The sequence below is a fragment of the Vicia villosa genome, linkage group LG3 (assembly GCF_029867415.1).
Source record: "Vicia villosa cultivar HV-30 ecotype Madison, WI linkage group LG3, Vvil1.0, whole genome shotgun sequence".
Lineage (NCBI taxonomy): Eukaryota > Viridiplantae > Streptophyta > Magnoliopsida > Fabales > Fabaceae > Vicia > Vicia villosa.
This window is the reverse complement of record NC_081182.1, coordinates 201,404,622-201,416,751: the sequence shown is the minus strand read 5'-3', so window position 1 is coordinate 201,416,751 and position 12,130 is coordinate 201,404,622. Positions and strand designations below refer to the sequence as shown.

Here is a 12,130-nt window from a genome sequence, read left to right as displayed (position 1 = left end):
TAAATTGTGCTGGATACCAGCAATGTGCGTTTTAACTCGTTTTCCTTATGATTAATCTTGCATTTTTATTAAATTGTTGCTCAAGGGGTATTAAAAAAATAAGCAATAGAAGTTTGCTTGAATATATATATATATATATATATATATATATATATATATATATATATATATATATATATATATATATATATAAAAGAAAAATTGTGACCCTTGAGCAAGTAAGAGAAAGGAAAAGATGGATAGAATATTGTGGTAAGCTTGGTTGGTGTGGTTGTGAGGATTGAATTGTAATTGAATGCTCTCTTAGGTTTTGACACTTTCGTTTCAATGGCCGTAAGATATGACACTTCCTTGGTAACCAAGCCAAGCTACAACCCTAAAGTCCTTTGTGATTCATGCTTCTACGCTTTTTATATATCTTTTTCTTAGATGAGTTCATAATCAATTCTGGATGTTTGCGTCATTATCTGGTGAGTATTAGGATCCTCCATTTTGTTCTCTCAAAAGAGAAGTGTGTAGGTGTGATTCATTCTTGAACTTCTTTTGCGGGTGGAATTTTTGACTTAGAATTTGTATATAGGATTAGCATCTTTATCATGGTACTTTGATTGAAATTTGTAAGAATTGATCTTTGTGTACTTTTGGAATTTGAACAATTCAATTGTTCTTGTTTTTGCTTGATTGGTTCATTGTTGATATTTTGTGTTCCCGGTAATTTATCATTGTTTTGTTTGAGGACAAACAAGAGTTTAAGTAGGGGAGAGTTGTTAGGTGCCAAATTGTGTTAATATCTAGTTTAATTTGTGGCACCTTTCGACCGTTTTTTATCGAGTATTCATGTAATTCCCTTTAGTTTTAGATAATTATTTGTAGTTTATAATTTTAAGCTTTTATTTTATGTTAATATGTGTTTTAGTTGTTATTTTGTAGGTTTTAGCAAATTTTGGGAAGTTTTGAGCTTGTTTTGGCCATGATTGAAGACTGGTGGGCAGAACAAAGCGTGCGTCGCACGGTAATAGGGCGCGTCGCGCCTTGGGCAAGATATTTTGTTGAAGCTTCCAGCAGAGAAATGCGCGCGTGGTGCGCTTGGGCAGTTTGCTCTACAAGTGACATGGCGCGATGCGCGCTAGAGGGTGCGACGCGCCTTAGACAGAAAACATAATTACTATAAAAGGAGCAAATCAGATATTTTAGTTGATCTTGATCTTCTTGAGAGCAAAAAGAACCCTTGTCTACTGTAGCAACTGAAGAATTGGAGTTTTGAAGCCTTGATCGTCGATAAATCGTCGTTGATGCTTGTCATTCTTCATTCCTTACTTAGTAAGCAAGCTACCATTTCTATGGATAGCTAAATCTCTTTTGTATCAAGATAAGATGTAATCCTCCTTGACTTTGGTATGTTTTTCTTGTGAATATTGTGTATGAACAAGTGATGATCAATATAGATGGTTTAGTTTGTTTATTAAAGCTTTTCTATGGTATAAATGTTTGAGACATCAATGTTTTTATCTTGATCTAACTTTATCATCTATCAAACTATAAGTTGCAGACATGGATTTAATGTTTGATGTTTACATTGTATCGGTTTTAAAACGTTATTTGTATTGTTTAAACGGTGGAGAAATCGGCGGTTAAACAATACGGTAAATCTAGCTATACCGTTGCGGACACAGACGGTATAGACGTCGATATGTAATTATATTGATCGTTAACGAGTTCATATATATATATATATATATATATATATATATATATTTCTAGGTTAACGTACAAAGTTAGGTCGATGAAATCGAATCTTGATACATTTTCTTACAACTTAGAACTTTCATTAATATACTCTTTGCTACTAAATTGTTGAATGATCTTTTGCAAACCCAAAACCAAAGTAACCTTAACTCAAGACAAAATAAGCTATAGAACGGCGGTGATATCGCAATAATCCCTGTGGATAGGATATAAACGAAAAGTACTCCAGTATACTCTTTCAACACAACCCTAGCACAATCAGATTTAAAAAAGGCTTTAAGTTTTAGCTTTTCGGCTAGGTAAAGCTGGTAACAATCACTAGCAACAATCCTCCTTGAAGGGATAGTCATTTGTTGTTGTAGTTGTTTGCATAGTCTCTTAAAACTCTCACCCTGAACTACTCTAAAGGAATGCTCATCAAGCAAAACAAAGGAAGTAATACCCTTCCTACATGATTGAGCATTGAACCTTTGACTTGTTGAACCTAAAAAACCACCCTCACCACTTACAAGGTTTCTTTGTGTGGGATTTTTCTGTAAAAAGTTGGGGTTTTTGTGACACACTTTTGAGTGAGCTAACATGTTGGATGTTCCATGTGTTTTCGGGTCGCATCGGTATCTCTTGTGGCAATGTTTGCACGCGGCTATTGGTTCAAGTTCATCCGGTAAAATGTTAAAGTCTAACCAAATCGATGAAATTTTCCTAGTTTCACTAGCATTAACTAGTCTTTTTTTCCTAACAGGGGGAAGGGGAGGAAGTGCATCTGCTGGTTGTGTAGGTTTAGAATGGGAAACAAGATGTTCCGGCACTGAAAATATTTTGGTAAACTATATTAATCAGTACTACAACTTGACACACTAAACAACCGGTAAATTTCTCATACAATTTTAAATTTAATAAAACCAAGCCAATATAATAATAACATTGTTGATGTGTAATAAAATAAAAACATAACGGTAGGATGGAAAAAGATAACACTTTTAAATGGATACTATCTAAGCACAATCAAACTTTTAAATTTAATACAACTAAGCTAATATAATAATAACACTTTTAATTCCTGAATTCTATCTAAGCATAATCACCACCGAATGAAACATGACACTAGGATGGGAAAATGAAAATTCGTCATTCGAATTCGACGAGAGGAAAATGCAATCACACATAATTTTAATTTTATGAAGGTACTAATATTCTTGTTAAGCCATAAATAGTTTTCAAAATATTTCATATTTAAATTCTCCTCTCTTTGGAAATTATATAAATTCTTGTTAAATCATTAGAAATTACAAAACACTACCTTCAACTGCATTGTTTAGCATATAAACACCAACCATATATAGAATATTTGTTTTTGACACTAAAAATCAGCAACACATAAAAACATAGACTAACAACTAGTCATACACACAAACATACATCTTGACACAAACAAAGACTAACAACCAGCCATACACACAAACATTCCCTGAATAACTTCTTGAAAGCTAGCACTTCCATTTCCAGCTCCCTGCAAACTTCCTTCTCCAGCTCCTTGCGAACTTCCTTCTCCATATTCCATCTTTCAATAAAATAAAATATAATGGGATTAGTATAAAAAACATATATTAAATATACATTTCAAACATTTGAACACAGAAGTACCCATTAAGCATAGCAAACATACATCTTTACATACATAGTTTCTCAATTTTTCAGAAACATAGAGAAAGAGAGAAAAAAGAGAGAAAGACATAAAAGGAGAAAGAGAGAAAGACATAAAAGGAGAAAAAGAGAGACAATAAAGAAGCACTTACAACGATGGTGATGGCGGTTCGTAGTTAACTGAAACCGAAACCCTAGCGGAGAGACAGAGAGATGTTGATTTGTGTTGTGTACTTGTGTTGTATGGATGAGAATGAAACCCTAGCGAGAGACTAAGGGTATGTTTGGATTGGTGGTATATGATGGAATGGAATGGAATGGAGTGGTAATTAACGAGGTTCAATTGTTTGGTTTTGCAAATAATCAATGGAATAGAACGGAACATGATGGAATCAATTTCATCCTATTCCATCCAATTCTCTATTTTTTGTTCCATCCAATTTGGGGTGTATGGGATGGAATGAAATATTTTTAAAAAATTAATCAAACAATGGAATGTGATTTGTATTTCATTCCGCTCCGCTCCACTCCGCTCCGTTATGTTCCATTAATCCAAACATAGCCTAAGTGAACTTGAAAATATCTCTGAGGTGTTATTATTTTCAATTGGGGCCGCAAGTAAAATATTTAGAGAATTTCTTTAAAGACCTTCTTACCTTTTTGAAAATCTGCGGCGAAATTTTTAAAATGCTCTTATATTTCGGAGATGAATCTCTGAAATTATTTTTTTTCTGAAAAAGAGTTGATTTCGGAAGTGCACTTCCGAAAACACAAAAAAAAAGGTGTTTTCTGAGATGTAGTTCCGAAAACACAAAAAAAAAGGTGTTTTCGGAGATGCATTTCCGAAATCAACATTTTTTTTAGAGAGGGGTCTCTTGGAGATCCATATCCGAAATATTCCAATTTTTGGTCTTGGAATGTTTTGGATATGCATTTCCGAAAAAATTCAATAATTATTAAAAAATTAAAATCTAGGTGAATCAATATAATTAATAGTATAATTAATTGTATTAATTAAAATATATTATTAAATATATATCATTATAATCAAGATATAATAATAATAATAATATTAACCTAATAAATATTTAAATTAACGTTTTATTTTTATATAAAATATTAATAATAATAATAATAAAGATATTTATTTTCATTTTTTTATGATACATAAAAAAATTATTTTATAAACTAGTTTTTAAAAATAATTTTATAGTTATAAAAATAATTTTATAAATAAATATGAATTAAAAACATTCTAACTTATATAAATTATTTTAATTTTCAAAAATTCCTAAACAATTTTAAAGTTAAAAATTATTTTACTAACTTATATAAATTAAAAATATTGAAATTAGTAAATTTTAAATTATATTAAATTAAATATATAATTTATTTATTCATTAAATAAAATTAAGACAAAATTTTCTTTTAATTTTTTTAAACTAAATAAATTTTTTTTTTATCATAATTAATTATTAAAATAATTTTTATATATTTATTTTTATTTATTATTTTGAAAAATTATGTAATTTGAAATTTATATTAAAATATGAATAAAATAGTAATAATTTTATTCTTATTTGATCTCTTTTATTTTAAAATTTTATTGAATAATTATTAATATATTTAATTTTTGTATAATCATAATTATTATGTATTGTTATAGTTTAGTAATTATTAATATGAAATATATTTATTAATTTTAGTTGAAATTACAATAGAAATATCAACCGTATAATTATCATTATTATTATTTATAACTTATAAATTATAAATAATATTTTTGGATATGCATATCCGAAAAAACCTTGACCATTTTTTGAGAGTTTTTTCGGATATGCATTTTCGAATTAATTAAAATTCCAATTTTTTTGGTGTTTCGGCGATGCATCTTTGAAATAACTAAAATCCCAATTTTTTTCGGAGATGCATCTCTGATTTCTGAGAAAATTTAAAGAAAAAAATTACTTCGGAAATGCATTTCCGAAGTAGGAGTATTTTTGAGTTTTCGCTGGAGGTTCTCCGCATTGGCGATATGTAAAGAAAATCTCAATATTTATCACAACAGCCCATTAGCATCTTTCATGAGTCGGTCGGTTATAGATTCCGCTGGGCCAAATGTTACATCCTAAACCGACCTAGCTAACCCACATGAGCTCATTTATTTTCATATCGATTACCCGGTTGGACCGACCCGCATGTCATCGGGCTCCTAGGATAGGTCGGTTTGGACCGGATTGAAATATTTTGTCCACCCCTAGTTAAAACCATAGATAGCAAGAGTCACACAATTCTCAATTTAAAAAGTAAACTGACTCCAATAAAAACTGTGCGTGGTTAGAAAATTTACAAGCATAATAGAATTTCTTTTTTCTTTGTACCCTTACAATTATACTCATACTCTTACACAAAAAATTTTTGGACCAAAATATCCTTGTATAAATAATTCATATTTTAAATTTTTTTACTTTTTTTCTCACATTTCAGAAAAGCTCTCGGAACACCAAAAATATATAAATCGGAACATATTTTCAAAATAATTCGGTTTACAAAAATACACACCGGAACACTTTTTGAAAGTGTTCCAGTAAAAAAATTTCGGCAATAGACTAAAAGGGTGGCCAAAAGTCAAAAGACAACACTTTAAAACCGTTGCAGTAAACCATTTAGCTAATTCTTTAACTGGAACAATTTCATAAACTGTTTCGGTAGGTTAATAATAAACTCTATCAAAACACTTTTCAAAAATGTTCCGGTAATGATAATTTTTTCTAAATTAATTTCGGCAAAAAGTTAAAATTGTGCCCTAAAGTAAATAGACAACACGCCATTACTGAAATTCATTTAGCAATTTTTTAAACTGGAACACTTTCAAAAAGTGTTCCGATTTCTGAAAGTACACCTTACTGGAACACTTTTAAAAAGTGTTAAAAGTGTTCCGGTATGATAATATTTTTAAAGAAATCCTTTAGGCAACGTTTTAAAATGTTGCTGAAACTCATTTAGCAATATTTTGGTGTAGTAAAAATTGAAATGGTAAATTGGTTAAGAAGATTGAAGGCTAAAATTGGCCTTTTTTAAAAAATTTATAAGAATATAAGTCTAATTGTAGGGGTAGATGTAAAATTTTCATAACAGAAACCTATTAGAAAGATAATTTTCCAATACAATTCATGTACAAAATTATTAGAATATATTATAATAGCATATAATAAATAAATATGTAGTTTATTAAAATATCATATGTTATTTTAATAGCATATAATAAATAAATATGTAGTATATTAAAGATAAATATTTGGAAGTGGGATAATTATGCTATAGCAATACATCTAATTCCAAGAGAGAAAACAATAATCTTATTTTAATATGCTTTATTTCAATGTTTCATTTTATTACCAACATCTTAGAGTACCAAATTATTCCTCCTTGCACAAAGTAAGTGTACTCTCTTAGGTCACATACTTATAGACACATTTGTTGTCAATGCATTTGGCCATGAGAAAAGTATTAAGTCTTGGACAATCATCAACCGTTTGACATTTATATACTTCTTTTTTTATAAGCTGATATTCCATTACTGTTGCAATGAAAAAACATGATAAAGTAATATTACTTAAATGATATAAAATATTATGTATAAACTACAAATAAAAAGAGAAATTTAAAAAATATAAAAATAAATTACCATCATGTTCAATGGTCTTTGCAACAAGAAATATTGAAAGAAATAAAAATATAACGTACACAAATTTGATAGTCTTGACCATATTTTTATCTAATTGGATGTAAGAAATAAAATATTTTTTGACACCTTTATAGTGTATAAAGTGTAAATTGTGCAAAAAAAATAATTAAAGATTTTTGCCTTTTAAAGAGTTGTAAAATACATTCTTTAAATATATTAATGTATTATGGTTTAGACATTTACAAAAACGGTAGCGGTAACGTAACTTGCTAATTAATTGTTAGAATTTAGTATTTTTAATTAACATTTCAATTTTTGAGGACAGAGATGAGAATTCTTAAATATTAATAATACATCACAATCTGCATTGACAACATAGGAAATAAATGTGTTGTAAGATTTTTTTTTACAAACAAAAGATATTTTATTTACAGATTTTCATATCATAACTGATATGCATTTGAATACAAAAAGGCTTTCCTCCATCCAAATCCTATTTTAGGTTATAGAGTATAATTGGTTGAAAATTTCTTTATACATCCCTTACCTTTTTTAAGGGTCTTTCACAAAATTTCAGTTTTATACTCTGAATTTGTAGATACATATCCGAACGAACCATAAATTATTTTTTAAGAGTGTTTTTGGAGATGCATATCTGAAATACCTTTTTGTCAAAATTAAAGGTGTTTCGGAGACGCGTTTCTGAACAAACCCACTTTTTTTAAATTTTGGGATTTTTCGGAGATACATCTCCGAATTAGGGTATATACATCAAACTCACGATAGATATCCCTCATTCGATTTTAGTCTCAAACTCAAACACCTCAAAACCCCAAAATATTTACTTACAAAACTCATCTAAACTAATTTCTACTCATTTCAACTCCTTATTTAAACACATTTCAAAGCTCCAAATTTGAGTAAGATTCTTCGAATCCCTTGTTTTACTTTGCATGTGTATAATAAGTTGTTTAGAATCATTTAAATTAAATAGGTTGAAATATAACTTGTAAAATGTGACTATTTTGTGTAAAAATTGCATTTTTAAGTGATCTAGGTTGAAGTTTCAAAAATGACAGTCGCAAGTGTTTTCGAAACTAAAAACACCTCTGAGGAGTTTCGGATATGAACTTTCAAAATTATGCCTGAGTTGTTTTTTTTTTTAATTTTCAAACCTGTTCTTGTTCCTTCCCTTTGAGTACTAATTCTTTTTTTCTAGAAAAATGGTTGAGAACCCGAACCGAATGAGATTCGAAAGGCTAAGTCAAACTACTTCCGCTCGGCGTGAGAGAGTTGAACAATCTACGAGGGTTCGAGGACGCGGTCGGGTACCACATGATGAAATGGATGGAACACCCACTTTTGCTCCGATGAGACACCTGTAACATGCGTACTCATCTAGAGATAATGAGGAGGAACCCAAAGAGGTTCATGTTTTGGAATCCGAGGAGGTTCATGTTCTGGAATTCGAGAAGGTTCATGTTCCAGAACCCGAGGAGGTTATCCCAAGGTGTCCATGAGGGCCCTCTGACACATCCTTCTAGATCTATTATTCTGATCATGTCGCTCGACATGTTTGGGATGGAAAATATATTTTGTATTACACTTTTCATTTAAATGATTTACGCACAAATATGTCAAAATTAATATTAATTGAAATTTTGGCACTTATAAAAAAGATACCAAGACATATGTCCTAACAACACGCAATGTCAAGAAAATTGTTATAACATTTGCTAACTGACAGCACAATCATCAAAACTGAAACTAAATGCAGAATGGTAAATTACACAGTAAATTTTTAACCCTGTTCACTATAACAACACTTAATATGGGGGCTACCAAGACAGTAAGGAAATCCATTATTAGCATTACTAATTCAAAGCCTAAACAGTCCAAGTTTACAACTTTTCTCCTAATCACTACCCATTGCAACTTCTACCTGGAAATTGACATCTAGATATGAGAAATTGGCATCTCACTCCCAATCACCGGAGTAATAAACACAGTCATTCACCCCATGACAAGAGGAACTAAATAGAAAGATTACACTTTCAAATAAACAATACTTAGTCAAGAACCTTAACTAAGAACAATAATTGATCGTGTTTAAAAGCTTTGATCAAGAACAATACTTAACTCTTTTGCTTAAAAGCTTCAAGAGTGAGAACAGACGTCCACCTCAATGTATCAGAAGATACATGAATGACACAGATAACAAAACACATGAAATACTTGAACTCCCCTCAAAACCTACACCATTATTTCGCCCATGGTTTCCCTTTTGTAAATGCTTGATATACTAGGTTTAGCAAGTCTTTATTCATAGACTCTTGCAGTATAGGCTTGGACTTCTGACTAGAATCCAATCTTCTCCTTTTTTAATTAACTGCAACATCTTTACACAAAATAGGATCAAATTATCTCGAATCAAATCTAAGTTTCCTAAAAAAGTCTCAACGATCCTTTTTTCTTCTTCTGAAACTCAATCAAATACGTGTTTATCCTAAAAACTCCTTGATTAGCTGCGCCTGTAATGAGTATATGAATATTCTAGATTCTCATATTTTCAATCAAATCTTCAAGGATTAAAAATCCAATTTGAACTGTCAGGATGTTCTGGTATGGCATGTCACACCATTTGGCAAAACATCTGTCAAAACACATAATCATTGAACCTATTATGATAATTGGTTAAGGTGTTTCAATATCTTGCTCAACATTAGTTAAGAACCATGTTTTAGTAAAATTATGCCAACCACAAAACCATGGAACTAACATTGATATTTATCTTTACAAGAACGGATGCAACTAAAATCCGTGAACCATGTGCGGAACATATTTGATATGTATTATCTTGGTGCACATTGGTTCATGGAGGCCAGTTTTTTGCTCCGGACTGGTAGGACTTTATTGTTCTGGTTAAAACACTCACTGCTACATATTTGACATATGATAAACAATTTTTACATCAGGTATATAAATATATGATGTGAAAAATATTTATTTAATGATTTTACATCAGCTTAAATAACCAATTGATGTGAAAAAATTTGAATTTAGTGATTTTACATCAGGTATTTAATTTAAATGATGGAAACAAAAACACGGTGGAAAACTTGTAAATAAAATGAAATTGGATTATAAGGGTTTCTACATCGGTCCATAACAGCACCGATGGGAAAGCCATGCCCTTTTGGCCATTACATTGGCCCAGTTCCTGCCCGATGAGAAAAGTATTGGCGCTTGGGCTATTACATCGGGCCCATTTTCTGCCCGATGGGAAAAGTATTGGGCAGCTTACATTGGCCCATTAGCTAAACCGATGGGAAAAGTCCCATCCACTAAAACCATAACTACTAAAACTTAGAGTCAGTCATTTCATTTTGTTCTCGTTCTTTCTTCTTCCAGCCTCGTTCTTCTTCTTTCGCCCTCGCCACTGCTATTGCTTCAAGGTAACCTCTGTCCGCCGTTCGTCCACCGTCAGCGAGTTCTCACCGTCCGTCGCTCGTCCACCGTCAGCGAGTTCTCACCGTCCGCCGTTCGTCCACCGTCCGTAACTCACTTCGCCGTCATTCGTCCCATCGCTCCGCCGTTCGTCCCACCGCTTCGCCGTCGTGTGGTAACTTCTTCTTCCTTCATCTTCATCCTTCATTGTAATGTGTTTTATTGAATGTGTTTTACTGAATGTGGTTTACTGAATGTGTGGTTGACTGTTGTTCTGAAAAAAGAAAATAGGTAAAACAATACAGAAAATTAAAATGGTGAATGAATGACATGAAAATCTAGAAAGTTGTGATTTTGCATTTATATACATGTGTTTAGAGTGAGTATGCGTACTTTTTGAACATCTTATGCAGCGTTGAGTGAAGGGGGTGATGGTTTTGGGAATGAAAGTGAATCCGTGTCTCTTACTCAGAAAAGGTAGAGAGAAAGAGATGCAAATGCAAATAGGACAGTTCTTAAGGGTGTTTATGTAATTTAACCATTGTTGTCTTTTTTCATTTGGTTGAATGGTTGAATTAAGGATGATTAAAGTTAGGCAAAAATGTTGATTAATTTCTAGTACAGAAAACAAAACCAGTAAGCCTTGAGTTCTAATCTCTGCTTTGTTGTTCTAATGAGAACAATTATATTAATAGATGCTTTTATTGTTTCATTAATGTGAAATCTGACTAATAATACATTTGATCAACCACAAAAGATGGATTTTAGTTTAGGCCTTGGTCATGACAAATGAGATTATGTTGAATCTTGAAATCCTGTGTAAAATTACTTTGCTTTCTTTGTTATGTTTGAACTTAAAATTAAAATTCGTTCCTGTGTAAAATTCGTTAATTTGCTCTCTTTAAATTTTCTCTCTTTAATTACTTTGCTCTCTTTAAATTCACTTAAAAATTATTAAGTTCACTTAAGTTAAGAAATTATTAAATTCACTTATGTTAAAAAATTATTAAATTCACTTCAACTTTAATTTTAAACGTATCTTACATTATTTGAAATATATACTAGAATATGTTACTAGTACTCCCTCCCATATATTAGTATTTAAAATCCTGTGTAAAATTACTTTGCTCTCTTTGTTATTTTTTATATAAAAACTATACTTAAAATTGATTCTAAGTATTAATTAAAAGAATACTTTAGTGAGCCTAAAGTGTTGTCCCTCGTAACATATGCTATAACAATTATTTGATATTATATAAAAACTATACTTAGAATTGATTCTAAGTATTAATTAAAAGAATACTTTAGTGAGCCTAAAGTGTTGTCCCTCATAACATATGCTATAACAATTATATATATATATATATATATATATATATATATATATATATATATATATATATATATATATCTGTGTGTGTGTGTGTAATGTAAGAAAATATAAGTCGAATCTACAGAAATTATAGCAAAATCGTTGTGCAAGCTTTGACATATATTATACTTCTAGGTATGTATAGGAAAATTTGACGGACGAATATGAACTAAAATAAGAAAAAATAATGCCTATTTATTATTATAAAAAACTATAGTTGAGTAAAATAGACG

General features: G+C 30.5%; 1 long non-coding RNA gene across 1 annotated transcript; it reads right to left on the bottom strand.

Moving 5' to 3' along the window:
* Positions 1 to 6,599: 6,599 nt before the first annotated feature.
* Positions 6,600 to 7,245, bottom strand: LOC131657126 (uncharacterized). Its single transcript, XR_009300500.1, has 2 exons — positions 7,079 to 7,245; positions 6,600 to 6,970 (listed from the first exon to the last, which is right to left on the bottom strand). It is a non-coding gene; the product is annotated as an uncharacterized LOC131657126 (long non-coding RNA).
* Positions 7,246 to 12,130: the final 4,885 nt, after the last annotated feature.